Source organism: Vulpes lagopus, chromosome X (genome assembly GCF_018345385.1).
Source record: "Vulpes lagopus strain Blue_001 chromosome X, ASM1834538v1, whole genome shotgun sequence".
In the NCBI taxonomy this organism is placed as follows: domain Eukaryota; kingdom Metazoa; phylum Chordata; class Mammalia; order Carnivora; family Canidae; genus Vulpes; species Vulpes lagopus.
The window spans coordinates 76050008-76069479 of NC_054848.1; the positions used below are offsets into that span (position 1 = coordinate 76050008).

At 35.8% G+C, this 19472-nt stretch overlaps 1 pseudogene; it reads left to right on the forward strand.

Moving 5' to 3' along the window:
• Positions 1 to 10628: 10628 nt before the first annotated feature.
• Positions 10629 to 10902, forward strand: LOC121482588 (annotated as a pseudogene).
• The last annotated feature ends 8570 nt before the right edge of the window (positions 10903 to 19472 follow it).

The window sequence follows — 19472 nt, forward strand, 5'->3', positions numbered from 1 at the left end:
GCGCCTGCCTTTGGCCGGGGGCGTGATCCTGGAGTCCCACGATGGAGGCCCGCATCAGGCTCCCTGCATGGAGCCTGCTTCTCCCTCTGCCTCTCTCTCTGTGTCTTTCATGAATAAATAAATAAAATATATATTTTTTTTAAAAAAAACAAAATACTGAATGGGAAAAATCTGCAGCCAAAAATACTCCATTCAAACTGGAAGGAATTATGCTGAGTCAAGTAAGTCAATTGGAGAAGGACAAACATTATATGGTCTCATTCATTCGGGAAATATAAAAAATAGTAAAAGGGATTATAGGGGAAAGGAGTGAAAGTGAGTGGGAAATATTAGAGAGGGTGACAGAACATGAGAGACTCCTAACTCTGGGAAACGAACAAGGGGTAGTGGAAGGGGATGTGGGCGGGGGGATGGGGTGACTGGGTGATGGGCACTGAGGGGGGCACTTGGCGGGATGAGCACTGGGTGTTATGCTACATGTTGGCAAATCGAACTCCAATAAAAAAATATACAAAAAAATACTCTTTCCAGGAAGGCTATCATTCAGAATAGTAGGAGAGATAGAGTTTTCCAGACAAACAAAAAACTAAAGGATTTTGTGACCACTAAACCAGCCCTGCAAGAAATACTAAAGGGGATTGAGTGGAAAGGAAAAACCAAAAATAACAGTATAAAGGTAGAAAACAGAAAAGCCAGTATAAATGAATATTTTTGTAAAAAAATGATTCAAGAAATTAACTTAAAAAGATATAAAATAAAAAAAAAGATATAAAATAGAATAACATATACCTAATACATGGGGGAGGAGAGGAGTAAAGAATGAATTCAGGCTTAAATGACCATCACGTTGACATACACTGCTATATGCAGAACAGGTGACATGCAAGCCTAATGGTAACCATACAATCAAAAACCACTAATAACCAATAAAAAATAAATTTAAAAAAAAAACAAATATTTGACACAGCCTCAAAAAAAACATGCAAAGAATAAAAGGAAAGAAATCCAAATATATCACCAAAGAAATTCAGCAAAACATTAAAGACAAGAAGGTATCAAAGAAAATTTCCAGAAACAAGTACAAAACAAATAATAAAATGATACTAAATACATATCTATCAATAATTACTTTGAATGTAAGTGGACTAAATTCTCCAGTTAAAAGACAAAGTGGCAGAGTGTATTAAAAAAAAAATCCATCTATATGCTGTCTACAAGAGACTCATTTCAGACCTAAATACATCTGCAGATTGAAAGTGAGGGGATGGAGATACAAAAGTATGCCAAAGAAAGCTGGAGTAGCAATACTTATATCAGAAAAACTAGACTTTAATGCAAAGACTTGGATGAGAAACAAAGAAGGGAACTATGTAATAATAAAGGGGACAATCCATCAAGAAGATATAACAATTGTAACTATGCAACCAAAATGGCAGCACACAAATACATAAAAAAATAACAAACATAAAGGAACTAATGGATAATAATACAGTAATACTAGGAGACATTAACACCCCACTTATATCAATGGACAGATAATCTAAACAGAAAATCAACAAGAAAACAATGGTTTTGAATGACACACTGAACATGGTGGACTTGACAGATATATTCAGAGCATTCCTTCCTGAAGCAGCAGAATACACATTCTTTTCAGGAGCACACAGAACATTCTCTAGAATATATCACATATTAGGCAAAAAAATAGGCTTGAATTAGTTCAAGAAGATCAAAGTCATACCTAGCAATCTTTCTGACAACAATGCTATGAACCTAGAAATCAACCACAAGAAAAAATCTGGAAAGAACACAAATACATGGAGGTTAAATAACATGCTACTAAATAATGAATGGATCAACCAAGAACTCAAAGAAAAAAATTTTAAAAAAACATGGAAACAAGTTAAAATGAAAACACAGTGGTCCAAAACCTTTGAGATGCAGCAAAAGTGGTTCTCATAGGGAAGTTTATAGAAATACAGGCCTATCTCAAGAAGCAAGAAAAAATAATCAACCTAAACTTACACCTAAAGGGGCTAGAAAAACAACAACAAACAAAACTTAAAGTCAGCAGAAGGAAGAAATAACAAAGATTACGGCAGACATAAATGATACAGAAACTACAAAAACCAGTACAACAGATAAATGGAATGAGGACGTGATTCTTTGAAAAAACTTAATAATATTGATAAACATCTAGCCAGACCTATCAAGGTAAAAAAAGAAAGGACTCAAATAAATAAAATCACAAATGACAGAGGAGAAATTACAACCAATATCACAGAAATACAAATAATTATCACAATTATGAAAAACTATATGCTAATGAATTGGACAATCTAATAGAAATGGATAAATTATTTGAAACATATAAACTACCGAAACTGAAACAGGACGAAATGAAAAATTTGAACTGGTAACAAGCAAAAAAAAAAAAAATTGAGTCAGTAATCAAAGACTTTCAACAAACAAAAGTCCAGTACTAGATGGCTTCACAGGTGAACTCTACCAAACATTTTAAAAAGAGTTAATACCTATTCTTCTCAAACTAAAAATAGAATAGAGAAGGAAGCTTCCAAATTCATTGAATAAGGCCTGTATTACTTTGATACTAAAACCAGATAAAGACTCCACTAAAAAGAGAACTACAGTCCAATATCCATGATGAAAACATATGCAAAAATCTTCAACAAAATACTAGCAAACTGAGTTCAACAATACATTTAAAAAACCATTCACCACAATCAAGTAAGATTTATTCTTGGGCTGCAAGAGTGGTTCATTACCCCCAAATCAACGTGATACATCACATTGGGGTTCTTAAAGGATAAGAACCCTATAATCATTTCAGTAGACACCGAAAAAGCAATTGACAAAGCACATCCATCCATGATTTTAAAAAACCCTCAACAAAGTAGTTTAGAGGGAACATACTTCAACCTACTAAAAGTCGCATATGAAAAATCCACAGCTAGCATGATCATCAATGGGGAAAAACAGAACTTTTCCCCTAAGGTTAGGACAAGACAAGGATGTCTACTACCACCACTTTTATTGAACATAGTACTAGAAGTCCTGGTCACAGCAATTAGACAGCAAAAAGAAATAAAAGTTATACAAATTGGTAAGGAAGAAGTAAAATTTTCACTATTTACAGATGGCATAAAACTATATATAGGAAAACCGAAAAGACTCCACCAAAAAACTACTAGAACTGATACAAAATTTAGTAAATTTGCAGGATAAAATCGTCGTGCAGAAATCTGTTGTGTTTCTACACACCAATAATGAATCAGCAGAAAGAGAAATTAAGAAAACAATCTAATGTATAATTGCACAAAAGACTAATAAGATACCTAGGAATAAACCTAGCCAAACAGGTGAAAAACCTGTACTAAACTATAGAGCACTGGTGAAAGAAATTGAAGAGGATACAAAGAAATGGAAAGACATTTCATGTTCATGGATTGGAAGAAAAAATCTTTTTTAAATGTCTATACTATCCAAAACAATCTACACATTTAATGCAATCCCTATCCAAATGCCAACAGTGTTACTCACAGAGCTAGAACAAACAATCATACAATTTGTGTGGAATCATAAAAGACCCTAAATAGCCAAAGTAACATTGAAAAAGAAAAGGAAAGCTGAAGGCATCACAGTTCTGGACTTTAAGTTATATTACAAAGCTGTAATAATCAAAACATTACAGTACTTTCTTAACCAGGAAATTAGAGAAGAAATTTTAAAAATACATGGAAGCAAATGAAAATGAAAACACAACAGTCAAAAACCTTTGGGATGTAGCAAAGGTGGCCCTAAGAGTGAAATATATAGATATACAGGCCTTCCTCAAGAAGCAAGAAGAGTCTCAAATACACAACCTTAACCTTACTCCTAAATGAGGTGAAAAAAAGAACAGTAAATAAAGTCTAAAACCAGCAGAAGGAAAATAATTAATAAGATCAGAGCAGAAATAAATGATATAGAAATTTTTTAAAAAGTACAACAGATAAACAAAACTAGGAGATGGTTCTTTGAAAGAATTATCAAAATTTATAAACCCCTAGCTAGACTTATCAAACAGGAAAAGAGAAAGGATCTGATAAATAAATCATGAATAAGAGAGGAGAGATCACAACCAACACAGCAGAAATACAATTGTAAGAGAATGTTATGAGCAATGATATGCCAACAAATCAGGTAATCCGGAAGAAATGGATAAATTCCTAGGAACATATAAACTACCAACAGTGAAACAAAAAGAAATAGAAAATTTGAGCAGTCTTATAAACAGCAATGAAATTGAATCAATAATAAAAAATCTCCCAACAGAGGGTACAGGGCTGGATCCTAAGGTAATTCTACCAAACATTTAAGGAAGAATATCTATTCTTCTGAAGCTGTTCCAAAAAACAGAAATGGGACGAAAATTTCTAAACCCATTCTATGAGGCCAGCATTACACTGATTCCCAAACCAGACAAAGACTCTACTGAAAAGAATTACAGACCAGTATCCCTGATAAACATGGATGCAAAAATTCACAAGATACTAGCTAATAAAATCCAACAGTACATTAAAAGGATTATTCACCAAGATCAAGTGAGATTTATTCCTGGGCTGCAGGGGTGGTTCCAAATCTGCAAAACAATCATTGGGATACATCACATTAATAAAAGAAAGGACAAGAACCATATGCTCCTCTCTATAGATGCAGAAAAAGCATTTGACAAAATACAGAATCCTTTCTTGATAAAAAAATCTCAAGAAAGTAGGGATAAAAGGTCCATACCTCAGCATCATGAGGGCCATACATGAAAGACCCACAGCTAATATCATCCTCAATGGGTAAAAACTGAGAGCTTCTCCTCTAAGGTCAGAAATATGACAGAGATGTCCACTCTCACCTTTGTTGTTAGACATAGTACTGGAAGCCTTGCCTCAGCCTTCAGACAACAAAAAGAAATAAAAGGAATCCAAATCAGCAAGGAAGAAGTCAAACTTTCATTCTTCACCGATGACATGACACTCTATATAGAAAACCCAAAAGAGGGGATCCCTGGGTGGCGCAGCGATTTAGCACCTGCCTTTGGCCCAGGGCTCAATCCTGGAGACCTGGGATCGAGTCCCACGTTGGGCTCCCGGTGCGTGGAGCCTGCTTCTCCCTCTGCCTATGTCTCTGCCTCTCTCTCTGTGACTATTATAAATAATAAATAAAAATTAAAAAAAAGAAAACCCAAAAGACTCCACCGAACAATTGCCAGAACTGATTCATGAATTCAGTAAAGTGGCAGGATACAAATTCAATGTACAGAAATCTGTTGCATTCCTATACAGCAATAATGAGACAGCAGAAAGAGAAATCAAGGAATCGATCTCATTTACAATTACATCAAAACCCATAAGATACATAGGAATAAACCTAACCAAAGAGGTAAAAAGATCTATATGCTGAAACTAGAGGGCACTTATGAAAGAAATTGAAGAAGACACAAAGAAATAGAAAAATGTTCCATGCTCATGGATTGGAAGAACAAATATTATTGAAATGTCTATACTACCCAAAGCAATCTACACATTCAGTGCAATCCCAATCAAAATAATACCAGAGTTTTTCACAGACTCCTTTGACAAAGAAGGAAAAACTATCCATTGGAAAAAAGACAGTTTCTTCAAGAAATGGTGTCAGGAAAACTGGACAGCCACATGCCAAAGAATTAACTGGATCACTTTCCTACACCATACAAAAAAAAAATTCAAAATGGAAGAAAGCTCTAAAGGTGAGACCTGAAACCATAAAAATCCTAGAAGAGGACACAGGTAATAACTTCTCTGACATCAGCCATAACAACTTTTTTTTTTTTTTAGATTTTATTTACTTATTCATGAGAGACACAGAGGAAGAGAGGCAGAGAGAAAAGCATGCTCCACGCAGGGAGCCTGATGTGGGACTCAGTCTCAGGACTCCATGATCATGCCCTGGGCTGAAAGCAGGCGCTCAACTGCTGAGCCACCCCGGTGTCACAGCTGTAACAACTTTTGTCTAGATAGGTCTCCCTGAGGCAAGAGAGACAAAAGCAAAAATTAATTATTGGGACCTCATCAAAATAAAGTTTTGGCACAGTGAAGGAAACAATAAACAAAAGTAAAAGGCAATCTATGGAATGGGAGAAGATATTTGCAAATGGCACATCTGATAAAGATATATAAAGAACTCAACCACCTCAACACCCAAAAAACAAATAATCCAATTAAAAAATGGGCAGAAGACATGGACATATATTTCTTCAAAGAAAATATCCAGATTGCCAACTGACACATGGAAGGATGCTCAACATCAATCATCACCAGGGAAGTGCAAATCAAAACTACAATAAATATCACCTTATACCTTTCAGAATGGCAAAAATCAACAACACAAGAAACAACAGGTGTTGGCAAGGATGTGGAGAAAAAGAAACCCTCTTGCAATTTTGGTGGTAATGCAAACTAGTACAGCCGCTATGTACAACAGTATGGATGTTCCTCAAAAATTTAAATATAGAACTACCCTGTGATCCAGCAACTGCACTACTATGCATTTACCCAAAGAATACAAGAACACTAATTCAAAGGCATACATCCACCTCTATGGTTATACTAGCATTATTTACAATAGCTCATATATGGAAGCAGCTCACTGCCCATCGACTGATGAAAAGATAAAGATGTAATACACACACAACCACACACACACAATGGAATTTTACTCAATCATAAGAAGAATTAAATCTTGCCATATTCAATGCCATGGATGGAGCTAGAGAGTATTTGGTAAGCGTAATACATCAGAGAAACACATATATCCTGTGATTTCACTCATATATTGAATTTAATAAATAAAACGAATGAATAAAGAAAAACAAACATAAAAACAGATGTTTAAATATAGAGAATAAGGGCACCTGGGTGGCTCAGTGGTTGAGAGTCTGCCTTTGACTCAGGTTGTGATCCTGGGGTGCTGGGATAGAGTCCTGTATTAGGCTCCCTGCAGGTAGCCTGCTTCTCCCTCTGCCTATGTCTCTGCCTCTGTGTGTCTCTCATGAATAAATAAATAAAATATTTTTAAAATAAATATAGAGAACAAATGTGGTTGCTAGGGGGAGGGAGGTGGGAGAATGGATGAAATAGATAAATGAAATTAAGAATACACTTATTGTGATGAGCACTGAATAATGCATAGAATTTTTGAATCATATTGTCCACCTGAAACTGATATAAGACTGTTAATTGTGCTTGAAGATTAAATGGCAAATAATTTTAAAAATAAAGCTGTATTTTTCATGGAAAAAAAAAAAGAGACAGAGTGGTATTCTCATTTTCACCCACCCCAAATATTTTCCCCAGTTTGGTGTCCCATGGTTTGAAATTGCTAAAAACATGGAGATGTTTCCTTCCAATTTTTCTTAACCCCAAGAGGTTCCTTTTTTAAAATGCAAGTAAGAAAAAACAATAAAAATAAAATGTAAGTAAGGCCTGTGAGGAGATCACCTGGGCCCAGGTACTTACCTTTTCTCATATGCTCCAGGGTCTTATCTATCAACCATCAACAAATTCCATACTTGTTGTGCTACATATACCCTAAATGACATAGAGTAGCATATTTGAAAACTATTTGAATATTTCAAAAAGAAATGTAAAAATAAGGAATGTTATAATTCTTTTTTTTGTATATTTTTTATTGGAGTTCGATTTGCCAACATATAGCATAACACCCAGTGCTCATCCCATCAAGTGCCCCCTCAGTGCCCATCACCCAGTCACCCCATCCCCCTGCCCACATCCCTTTCCACCACCCCTTGTTCATTTCCCAGAGTTAGGAGTCTCTCATGTTCTGTCACCTTCTCTGATATTTCCCACTCACTTTCACTCCTTTCTCCTATAATCCTTTAACATTTTTTAATATTCTCCAAATGAATGAGACCATATAATGTTTGTCCTTCTCTGACTGACTGACTTTACTCAGCATGATACCCTCCAGATCTATCCACGTTGAAGCAAATGGTGGGTATTTGTCATTTCTAATGGCTGAGTAATATTCCATTGTATACATAGACCACATCTTCTTTATCTATTCATCTTTCAATAGATGCCAAGGCTCCTTCCACAGTTTGGCTATGGTGGACATAGTTGCTATAAACATTGGGGTGCAGGTGTCTCGGTTTGTCACTGCATCTGTGTCTTTGGGGTAAATCCCCAGCAGTGCAATTGCTCGGTCATATGGTAGCTCTATTTTTAACTCTTTGAGGAAACTGCACACAGTTTTCCAGAGTGGCTGTACCAGTTCACATTCCCACCAAAACTGCAAGAGGGTTGGTTCCCCTTTATCCACATCCTCTCCAACATTTGTTGTTTCCTGTCTTGTTCATTTTCACCATTCTCACTGGGGTGAGGTGGTATCTCATTGTGGTTTTGATTTGTATTTCCCTGATGGCAAGTGATGCGGAGCATTTTCTCATGTGCTTGTTGGCCATATCTATGTCTTCTTCGGTGAAATTTCTATTCATGTCTTTTGCCCATTTCATGATTGGATTGTTTTTTTCTTGGGTGTTGAGTTTAATAAGTTCTTTATAGATCTTGGATACTAGCCCTTCATCTGATAGGTCATTTGCAAATATCTTCTCCCATTCTGTAGGTTGTCTTTTAGTTTTGTTGATTGTTTCTCTCGCTGGGCAGAAGCTTTTTATCTTGATTAAGTCCCAATAGTTCATTTTTGCTTTTGTTTCCCTTGCCTTCATAGATGTATCTTGCAAGAAGTTGCTGTGGCCAAGTTCAAAAAGGGTGTTTCCTGGGTTCTACTCTAGGATTTTGATTGAATCTTGTCTCACATTTAGATCCATTTTAAGTTTATCTTTGTGAATGGTATAAGAGAATGGTCTAGTTTCATTCTTATGCATGTGGCTGTCCAATTTTCCCAGCACCATTTGTTGTTTGTCCTTTTTCCAGTGGATAGTCTTTCCTGCTTTGTTGAATATTAGTTGACCATAGAGTTGAGGGCCCATTTCTGGGCTCTCTATTCTGTTCCACTGATTTATGTGTCTGTTTTGTGCCAGGAATGTTATAATTCATTGCTACAGGTGTTTTCAATTACACTATGCATATTATTGCAAATGACTCCTGAGAAAAATAGAAGACTCTTTAGGTCCCAAAGAAACATCGCTAATGGTGAAATTTCAGATTCCAAAATAAAAGTTATTTAAGGTATGAAGGGATAATGTTTTCCCAGAGCATCTCAAAGCCCACTTCAAAGGTAGCTACCCACTTAACCAATTTTAGGTCAGCTTTAACCACTGGTAGCCTGGGTGGGGGGGAACTGGCATAACTGAGATGGAGATTTCCAGAATCTGAGAACCAGGAAACATCTTGGATGTTCCTCATTTTACAAGTGAGAAAACTGAAGCCCAGAGGGACGATATTGCTCTTTCATTCAAAGTTGAAGAACCCAAGTAGAAAATTATGATGTGGTGGGGTTCAGCAGGGATCAGAAGGTGACAGAGGGGAGAATGATGAAACTATATTAAGGACTCTGCCTTCGTAGCAGCATTGGCTCCTCAGGAAACTGTTACTGCACAATTTCTACCTAATCAGACAGAAATGGCTAGTCATCCTCTCAGTTGGCTGACCACCACAAGCCCAGTATACTCCCTTCTCATCTGGAGCCACGTTGTCCAGGAGAGGCTTCTCCATCCCAGTCCCTTGACCCAATGAGAGAAAGTCTAGAAATAATACTTTCATTTTTAAAGATTTTATTTATTTATTCATGAGACACACATACACAGCAAGAGGTGCGGGGACAGAGACATAGGCAGAGAGGAAGCAGACTCCGTGCAGAGAGCCCAATGTAGGACTCGACCCCAGGACTCCAGGATCATGTCCTGGGCCGAAGGCAGATGCTAAACCCTTGAGCCACCCAGGGATCCCTAGAAATAACACTTTTAAAGAGAAAATGTTTTTGCTTTTCTTTATAAAACAGTAGCCATTAATAACCATGGATCTGGAGCAGAAATAAAATGTGAACCCCAGGTCGGAAGCCTGGAAAAGGTATGAAGTAGGAAGGGAACTGAAGAAGGGGCAAGGGGTCTGGGGAGAATATCTTCCCAATATCCCCTCTGTTTTCTAACCCTACAACTTTCTTGCTTATCTTCCTCTCAAGTACATGAGAAGGGAGCATCTGCCTTCATTTAAACCCAACTTTGCTCCCACTTCATCCTCTCATGGCACTGCCAAGGGGTGATGAACTGTAGTCTGCTAAAGTCTGATCTATTTTTCTTTTTTAAATTTATGCCATTCTGCTGATTCTTAAATCATTTTTTACCATGAAATAAATTTATCAATTTTATCATAATATATTTGTAGTGCAATTTGTTCAAAGGAAAATAGTGAACTTTTTTTTCAACAATTTCTCATTTAACTGCTTACTAGTCATTTCCATTATTTTTCTAGGATCTTCATATTCATTATTAAAGGCTCTTTTCAGAAATGCCTACATTTTCACAATAAGAATTGTGGCCTGCTAAAGTTTTGTCTATTTTATTATTTGGCCTTGTGTTATTACAAATTTAAAAAGTAAGGAGAAGGGCCAGGTGGATGGAGGCAAACTTGGAGCAGCACTTGGAGGACAGAAGGAGGAATCCATCCATTGTTGGAGTCCTGTGCACAGATTCCAAGGATCTAATCTGGGATGCTGTGGATCTCTATCAGATGAACCTGCTGGAGTGATATCTGTTCTAGCCTAGCAAGCAGCTAAACTAACCTCAGATCCCTCTGACATTCCTGTGGTGTGTCTAGAATCAGATAATGGGACATTATGTTCCAGAAACCTGACAGCGTCACAGTGGCAGTGCACAAAATGGCCTTTTGACATCTCAAGCAACTTGTCATAGGGGATTGATCCTGCCAAAGCTAATTCTCTTGCAGAACTATTAAAGTTCCAGTAGTTAGGCTATTAATTTATTTAATGTGCATTGGACACTTTTCTACTAATTTTAGAGTAAGCTGATTTTTGATACTCAATGGACTGACTTATCAAAATATTAGTGTGAAAGAATCATGTTTTGAAGCAACAGGTCAAGGTTAGACCTGTTTTGTACATAGAATTTTGTTATGTTCAATAAATCTGGTTGAAGGAAAGTTTAGATCTTTTCTGGATTCTTTTTTTTAAAAGTAAGGATAATACAAAAGAAACTTTATATGGTTTATATCTGCCAATATCTGTTTTATTAATTATTAAAGCTAAATTTACAAAGTGTTTTTGTTAATTTTTAAATTACCATAAAATATCATTATATCATGTAAACATAAATTAAAAATTTACATGAAAAGTATGAGAAAATGACCTGTTTTATTTGCCTAAAAATCTTTTTTCATATCTGTCCTAATAGAAATTCCTAAGTCTGCTTTGTACTAAATCCCCAGCGATATCATATATATTTATGAAAATTCCCACCTTGTGGAGAATGAGATTTAAAAAGGTAAATACATCTATTATAGAAATGTTTTATGCCTTTCATATCCTTCAAAAAGCTAACCTAGAAAGGTCTCAGAACTGATCATTTAGTAACTTATTATTTAACACATCAATTATGGAACAAACTCATGATTTCCTTTTGAGCAAATTGCACTACACATACATTAAATTTGATAATACTTAGTTCATGTAAAAAGACATTTTAAAAATCAGTAGGCCATCAATAGTTCAAAAATGAAATAGATAAAAACTCTACTGGGCTACAGTTCTTATTGTGAAAACTTAGGTGACTCCAAAAATAGCTTTAGTTTCTGATGCTCAGATCCCTCTGAGTACAGCTTTCTTGCAGCTACTGTTCTTGGTGGTGGACTTTTTGCACTCAGACACAATGTGGTTGCCCAGTTCCCTGTATTTCAGCTCCCTGGACAGCTGTTTGGACCTCTTTAAAGGAGACAGTCAAAAGCCTTTATAATAAGCCAATTGGGGAGCCTTGTCTGAGATGCATTCAAAGATACCATTAGGGAAAGAGCTCATTATATACCTAGTCTTTTATAAAACACTAATCTCAGGATGCACCTGTCTCAGTGGCATATATTTTTCTTCTCCTCCTTCACAGCTTAGAGGCATTTTCATTAGAGCCCTTATTGTTGTACATAGAAATATTAACAGAAAGTTCAGAAATTGTTGAAAAATCTTTTCAGTACCTTGGAAAAACATAATGGTGGCTGGTTTCAGGGTAGAGTCTATTTTTAGGCCTTGTATTCAAATGAAGTATTGAGTAAACTCAGTATCTAAGTAGATAAAATGCAATGCAACAAAGTCTGCGAATAAACCACACCATGGTAAATGTGATTGGATAGTCTTACTTTCTGGCATGAACTGATTAGAAGAGAAAGAATAATCAGACTGCTAGAAGCTTCCTGTGGCTTCGAATAAAAGGCCCTTTGAACAGACTGCTACCTTCAGTACCAAATTAATGTTGAGATATAACTAGCTCTACAGATTGTTTAGGGGCTTCATTGCATTAATGTCTGCATGAATCTTCTCCCAACCTTGTTCTATAAAGCCCCTTCCTCTGCAATGTACTTTTCTTTCCTATCTCTCAACAATGCTGCCTGTCCCTGTGTTAAGCCCATAAGAATGGGAACATGTGTTTCCTCCATGTTCTGGTGAACTCAACTTAATTCTCCCAATAACCCTTTATGGTATAGATTCTTTTTTAGCCTCATTTTTAGATGAAGAGAGGACACAGAGAAATTAAGTAACCTGTCTAAAGATGACAATGCTGATACATGGAAAATCATGGATTCAAATCCATGTCAGTCTGAGTCCAAACCCCAAGCACTTGCACACTGCCCTCTGTCATATTCTCTGTCAGACTGGTATTGCCTTCAATGTGTGGATATCCAGGCAGTCTAAGGTGATCCCACCTTTACAGCAAGTCTTTACATAGTCTAATCTTTTCTTCAAAGGTATTATGGTCAGCTCAGGGGTATAAAAGCAAAAACCTCAAGTAAACCTCCCTTGCAAAGATGTTTTTTTGTGTAACCACTGGAAAAGTTTTTTTCAAGCAGTAGTTAACAAGTTCAACACATCCTGTGCTCAATTCTATATTGCAATGGCTGTCTTAAGCATATGCAAAGCCATTCCATGTTCCATAACTGCACCCAATATACTGTGTGGGGAAGAGTGGAAAGCACAGAGTAGAAAAAGAGTTCATGTTATAATGAAACAGCCATTACTTAATGACCCACATTCAGTTCTCTACGCTTAAACATTGCTGCAGAAACCTGAATGTTGTTCCCACATGTAGAATATATCTAGTTATCCATCAGAGAAATTGGTGAAGCGATCAATCAGTGCTTTTGCCTCTAATTAGTTACCACATAGTTATGTCAACATTCTTTCCTAGCTCTTTAGAGATGTTTCCTCGCCATTTGATATTACTGGGGAGAACAAAAGATTCAGTGAAAGAGTAATGTTGAGGACTTAATTATTACTGAAAAGAACAATTTCTTTAACATTGGTAGTCCATGTGACACCAATTAAACAGAGGATTTAATGAATCAGAATTTACCCTACCTCTAACTTTGCCAGTTTATCTCACACACTTTCCTTACTACCCTTTATATTACACTCTTGTTTCTGTTGGTGTTCAAACCAGACATTGCTAAACTAATAAGAGTCACCATTGACCAAATGACAACTATGCAAGGCACTCTGCCAAACACATTTTAGGAAATACCTCAAGTACCTTTCATGACATCCCTGTGAAGTAAATAGTATTATTATCTCCAGTTTTATGGATGAAGAAACTGAAACACAAAATATCATCATTTTTCCAAGATTATACAGATGGGAATTTGGAGAACCAATAATCAAATGTATTTCAAAGTGTTTAAGAGTCCAGGGGCAGGGTATTTTTGTTAGATATGAATGTGCATTAATTAAATTTTAAGATATTCATAAAAAGAATGTACCTGTCCTGTTTCATAAGGATTTTAAGTCATGACACTAAATAAGAGTTTTGATCTTTTGCAAAGATGGAGAAGGAATGAAATTGTTCAATTGACTTCTCTCTTGACTAACTTCCAGCATACATTTTTCAGCATATATTATTTCTTTAAGACATTTTGCCCTTTTATATTCTTGGTGGCTAAGGCCATGTCTTTCTGTGTACACTAATGGGATAAATGTGTAAAACCACTGTCCAAGCTGTTTAGCTACCTTTGTGAAGGATGTGGATGAGAAGAAAACCATTTTACCTGTGTAGCTATTGATTACAAAGGTTAACTACAGAAGTAGAGGAGCTGAGCTGCAATCTGTCAAACGAACTATGCACAGATACAGTCTAAGCTGAGGCTGAGGGAGAGATTCTGTGTTCCAACTGTTGCTCCAGTGCTGTCCTTAGGATCAGAGAAAACTAAACTTAAACTGTCATGTGTGCAAAAAGATGACTACTGAATTAGAATGAATTGGGTTCAAGTCACTGGAACAGCCAAAAGTCAAGGAAAAGCATTTACATCCATGGGCAGTTCTCTTCTAAGAAAACCTACTTTAGCCTGGGAAACATGGGGCTCTGAAGCAGGTAGAAAAGTTCAGTGCTTGATGTAGAAGACAGAACTATACCACTTCCTCCCACCTGCCATGAAAGCAAGAGATAAAAGGAAGAAATGTTCATACTCTTTTGTCTGTGTGGTAATAATAATTATTATTAATAATGATAACAATAATAATAACTAGCTCATTTCTATTCTCTTCCACATCTATCCCTGCCTCCACTATTTCTCTGCTTCCCAATTGCTTGCCCTCTTACAATTCAGGTTCAATGAGAGACTCCTAACTCTGGGAAATGAACAAGGGGTAGTGGAAGGGGATGTGGCGGGGGGATGGGGTGACTGGGTGATGGACACTGAGGGGGGCACTTGACGGGATGAGCACTGGGTGTTATACTATATGTTGGCAAATCGAAATCCAATAAAAAATATACAAAAAAAAAACAATTCAGGTTCAGATTTGTGAAAATACATCTGAATTCAAAACCTGGCTGTATAGAAAACTATGGTGGTTGAAGCATGTGCAATATACATCTTCTTTTCTATGGCCTACTATAGTTTATTATTTTAAAATTTCTTTCCCACCTCCGACAATGGTACCCTGCCCATGGATCATTCGAGGTCAATACACCTTGAAGAAACAGGAGAATGTTACAGCACAAGGATCTGCAAAGGCAGGTCACACACCTCAAGATGTAGCTCTCCTCTTTTAATCCCCTTTTCTTAATATCTTCATACCCTTTTAGTCACAAAGTCACTCATTTGCATTCTTACCTTATTCCTTCTATGAAGCTCTAAGTGCCCAGAGGACATAACTCTCTCTTCCTTGTCTCCTTAGACTTAACAGGCTCTTGACAAATGTTAACAGAATTGAAGAAATGCTTTATCTTTTCCCCAGTCTCTGTCCTAGCCCAATCTCAAAAGCATTTTCTGTGGTGAACCATTTATCTAAAGCAGTGATTCTTAAACTTGTTTATGCATTGGAATCACCTGGAAGGCACGTTAGAGAACTAGAGAATTAGACCATCCCCCCTGGTTCTAACTTAGTAGGTCTAAGATGGGGCCTGGAATTTGTATTTCTAAGTTCTCTGGTGAAGCTGATGCTGCTGGTTCAGAGACCACACTTGGAAAACAAGTGACCTAAAGTAAAACTCCTAGAACCTAATTACTCCATCAAGACATCACTCTTCTCAAGACATCAATAATATTTACCTATATCCAGGAAAAAAAGATCATACATGAAAGAGACCCAGAAGACAGATGTTGGAAATAGAAAAACAGAAGTGGTCACATTTACACTCTACCTTTTTAAGACTATGACATAAGAACATCCCTGGACTAACTGAATCTGAATTTCAGTGATCAGGGCCCAGGAATACGATTTATCACTAAGGATGATTCTCAGGCTCATAACTCAGGGACCAGACTTTAAAAGTTTCACAATATATATTCACAAACAATTACCAAACACCTGAGTAAAGTTCTGTACATTATCCTAAATTACCTTCTTTTCTCTGCTGTGTGACCTAAAAACTGTCTTTTTTCCTGAGTCTGTTTCTTCACTTGCCAAACGCAGCTCTACCATGCAGCATGCTCTAGTTCTGCTCTAGTCCCTGCCATCAGGTAAATTCCCATAGAAGTGACTGCTTTGGTGAGAACTTAAGGATGTTGATTTTTCAATTTTTCCAGATTTATTGAAATATAATTGACATGTAACATTGTATAAATTTAAGGTTTACAACACAATAATTTGACACGTCTATATATGGTGAAATAATTACCACACTAAAATTAGCTAACACATCTATCACCTCAAACGCTTATGTTTTTAATATAATAACTTTTAAGATATTTAATAACTTTTAAGATCCACATCCTCAGCAACTTTCAAATATACAATACGGTATTATTAACTAGAGTCATTATGCTGTTTATTATATCCTCAGAACTCATTCATTTTATAAATGAAAGTTTGCATCCTTTGATCACCATTTCCTCCCACATGCCACCTACCCCCCTGGGGCCCTAGCAACTACCAATAGGCTCTATTTCTATGAGTTTGTTTTTTTTCAGATTGCACATATAAGTGAGATCATACAGTTTTTGCCTTTCTCTGTGCCTTATCTCACTTAGCATAACGCCTTCAAGGTTTATCCTTGTTGTCACACACGGCAAAATTTCCTTCTTTTTTAAATAACAAAATAACATTATATATATATATATATATATATATATATATATATATATATATATATGATTCCATTATATGTATATCACATTTTCTTTATCTATTCATATGTCAATAGACACTTAGGTTGTTTCCCTGTCTTGGCCATTGTAAATAATGTTACCATAAGCAAGAGGATGCTGCTAGCTCTTCTTTATTTATTTCCTCTGGATATATACTCAGGAACGAAATTGCTGGATCATTGGGTGGTCCTACGTTTAATTTTGGGGGAAAACTCCACACTGTTTTCCATAGTAGGTGTATCAATTTACATTCCCACTAATGTAAACAAGGTTTCCTTTTACTTCACAGCCTTGCCAAGACATGTTATCCCTTGTCTTTTTTATAATATCCATTTTAACAGGCGTCAGGTAATTTATTATTGTGCTTTGATTTGCATTTCCCTAATAATTGGTGATATTGATCATCTTTTTATGTGTTTGGTAGCCATTCAAATATCTCCTTTGGAAAAATGTCAATTCAGCTCCTTTGCCCATTTTAAATCAGGTTATTTGCTTTTATACTATTGAGTTCTATGAGTTCCTTATATATTTTGGAATATTAACCCCTTATCAGATATGTACTTTGCAAATACTTTTTTCCAACTTTGTAGGTTGCTTTTTCATTTTATTATTTCTTTTGTTGTGCAGAAGCTTTTTAGTTTGATGTGTCCTACTTGTTCACCTTTGCTTTTATTGCTTGTGCCTTGGTGGCATATCTATGAAATTATTGCCAAGACCAATGAAAAGAAGTTTTTCTTATATTTTCTTCTAGGCAGTTTATGGTTTCAGATTTTACATTTAAGGTTTAATTAATTTCAAGTTATATTTGTGAATAGTATACAATATGGATAAAATTTTGTTCATTTACTTGGTTATCAATTTTCCCAAAGCTACTTATTGAATAGACTATTCCCAATTTAGTGTTCTTGGCTCCCTTGCCAAATATTAGTTGACATATACACGGGTTTATTTCTTGGATGTCATTCTATTCCATTGGTGTGTCTATATTTATGTAAGTCTAACTGTTTTGATTGCATAGTTTTGTAATACAGTTGGAGATGAGGAAATGTAATATCTCCAGATTTGCCTTTCTTTCTCAGGATTGCTTTTGCTATTTGGAGTCTCTTTTGTTTCCATAGAAATTTTAGGATTTTTTTCAATTTCTGTGAAAAATGGCATTGAAATATTGATACAGATTGGATTGAGTCTGTAAATGGATTTGGGTAGTATGGGCATTTTAAGAATATTAATGCTTCCAATCCATGAACATATCTTTCCATTAATTTGTGTCTTCAATTTCTTTCATCAATGTATTATAGTATTAAATGTATAGTTCTTTCATTTTCCTCATTAAATTTATTCTTAAGTATTTTACTGTTTTTGATGCTATTATAAATGGGATTTTTCAGATATTTTACTGTTAGTATTTAGATACAAAACCAATTTTTCCATGTTGATTTGGTTTTTTTTTTTTTTACAGATTTTACTTATTTATTCATGAAAGACAGACAGACAGAGAGAGAGAGAGAGAGAGGCAGAGACACAGGCAGAGGGAGTAGCAGGCTCCCTGCAATGAGCCCAATGTGGGACTCGATCCCAGCACTCTGGGATCATGCCCTGAGCTGAAGGAAGATGCTCAACCACTGAGCCACGCAGGCCTCCCATTCATGTTGATTTTGTATCCTAAAACTACTGAATTTGTTGATTAGTTCTAACAGTATTTTTTTGGTAGATTTTTAAAGGTTTCCTATGTACATGTGCACATTAGGGTTTTCTATGTAGAAGATCATGTCATCTGTAAACAGGGACAACTTTTCTACTTTCTTTCCAATTTGGATGTCTTTTATTTCTTTTTCTTGCCTGACTTCTCTGACTAGGACTTCTAGTACTACTGTTGAATAGAAGTGGTGAGAGTGGAAACCTTGTCTTATTCCTGACCATAGAGGAAAAGCTTTCAAATTTTCACCATTGGATATAATGCTATGTGGGCTTGTCACATATGGCTTTTATTATGTTAAGGTAATTTCTCTATACCCAGTTTGTTGAGAGATTTTCTCATGAATGGATGTTGAATTTTGTCTGATGCTTTTTTTGTGCATCTATTGCAATGATTGTTATTTTTTTCATCTTTCATTCTATTGATGTGATTTTTTTTTAGATAATTGATTTGCATATGATGAACAATCCTGACATCCCTGGAATGAATCCCCTCGACCATGGTGTATTTTAATGTGCTGTTGAAAAAAAATGTGCTGTTGACTTCAACTTACTGGCATTTTGTTGAGCTTTTTTGCATCTATAATCAACAGTGATATTTAGGTTCATTTTCTTTAATTGTCTTTATCTGGCTTTGGTGTAATGATAATGCTGGCCTCATAAAACAAGTTTGGAAAAAATTAAAAAATAAAACAAGTTTGGGAGGGCCCATCATCTTCAATTTTTGGAAGAGTTTGAGAAATATTGGTATTAATTCTTTTTAAATGTTTGGTAGAATGAATTAATGAAGCTTTCTGGTCTTTGGCTTTTCTTTATTTATTTTTTGTTTCTAGGAATGTTTCCATTTCCTCCAGGATGTCCAGTTTGTTGGTGTATAATTGTTCATAGTAATCTCTTGTGATCCTTTGGATTTCTGTGATAGCAGATATATTGTCTCTTCTCTAATTTATAATCTTCTTTATT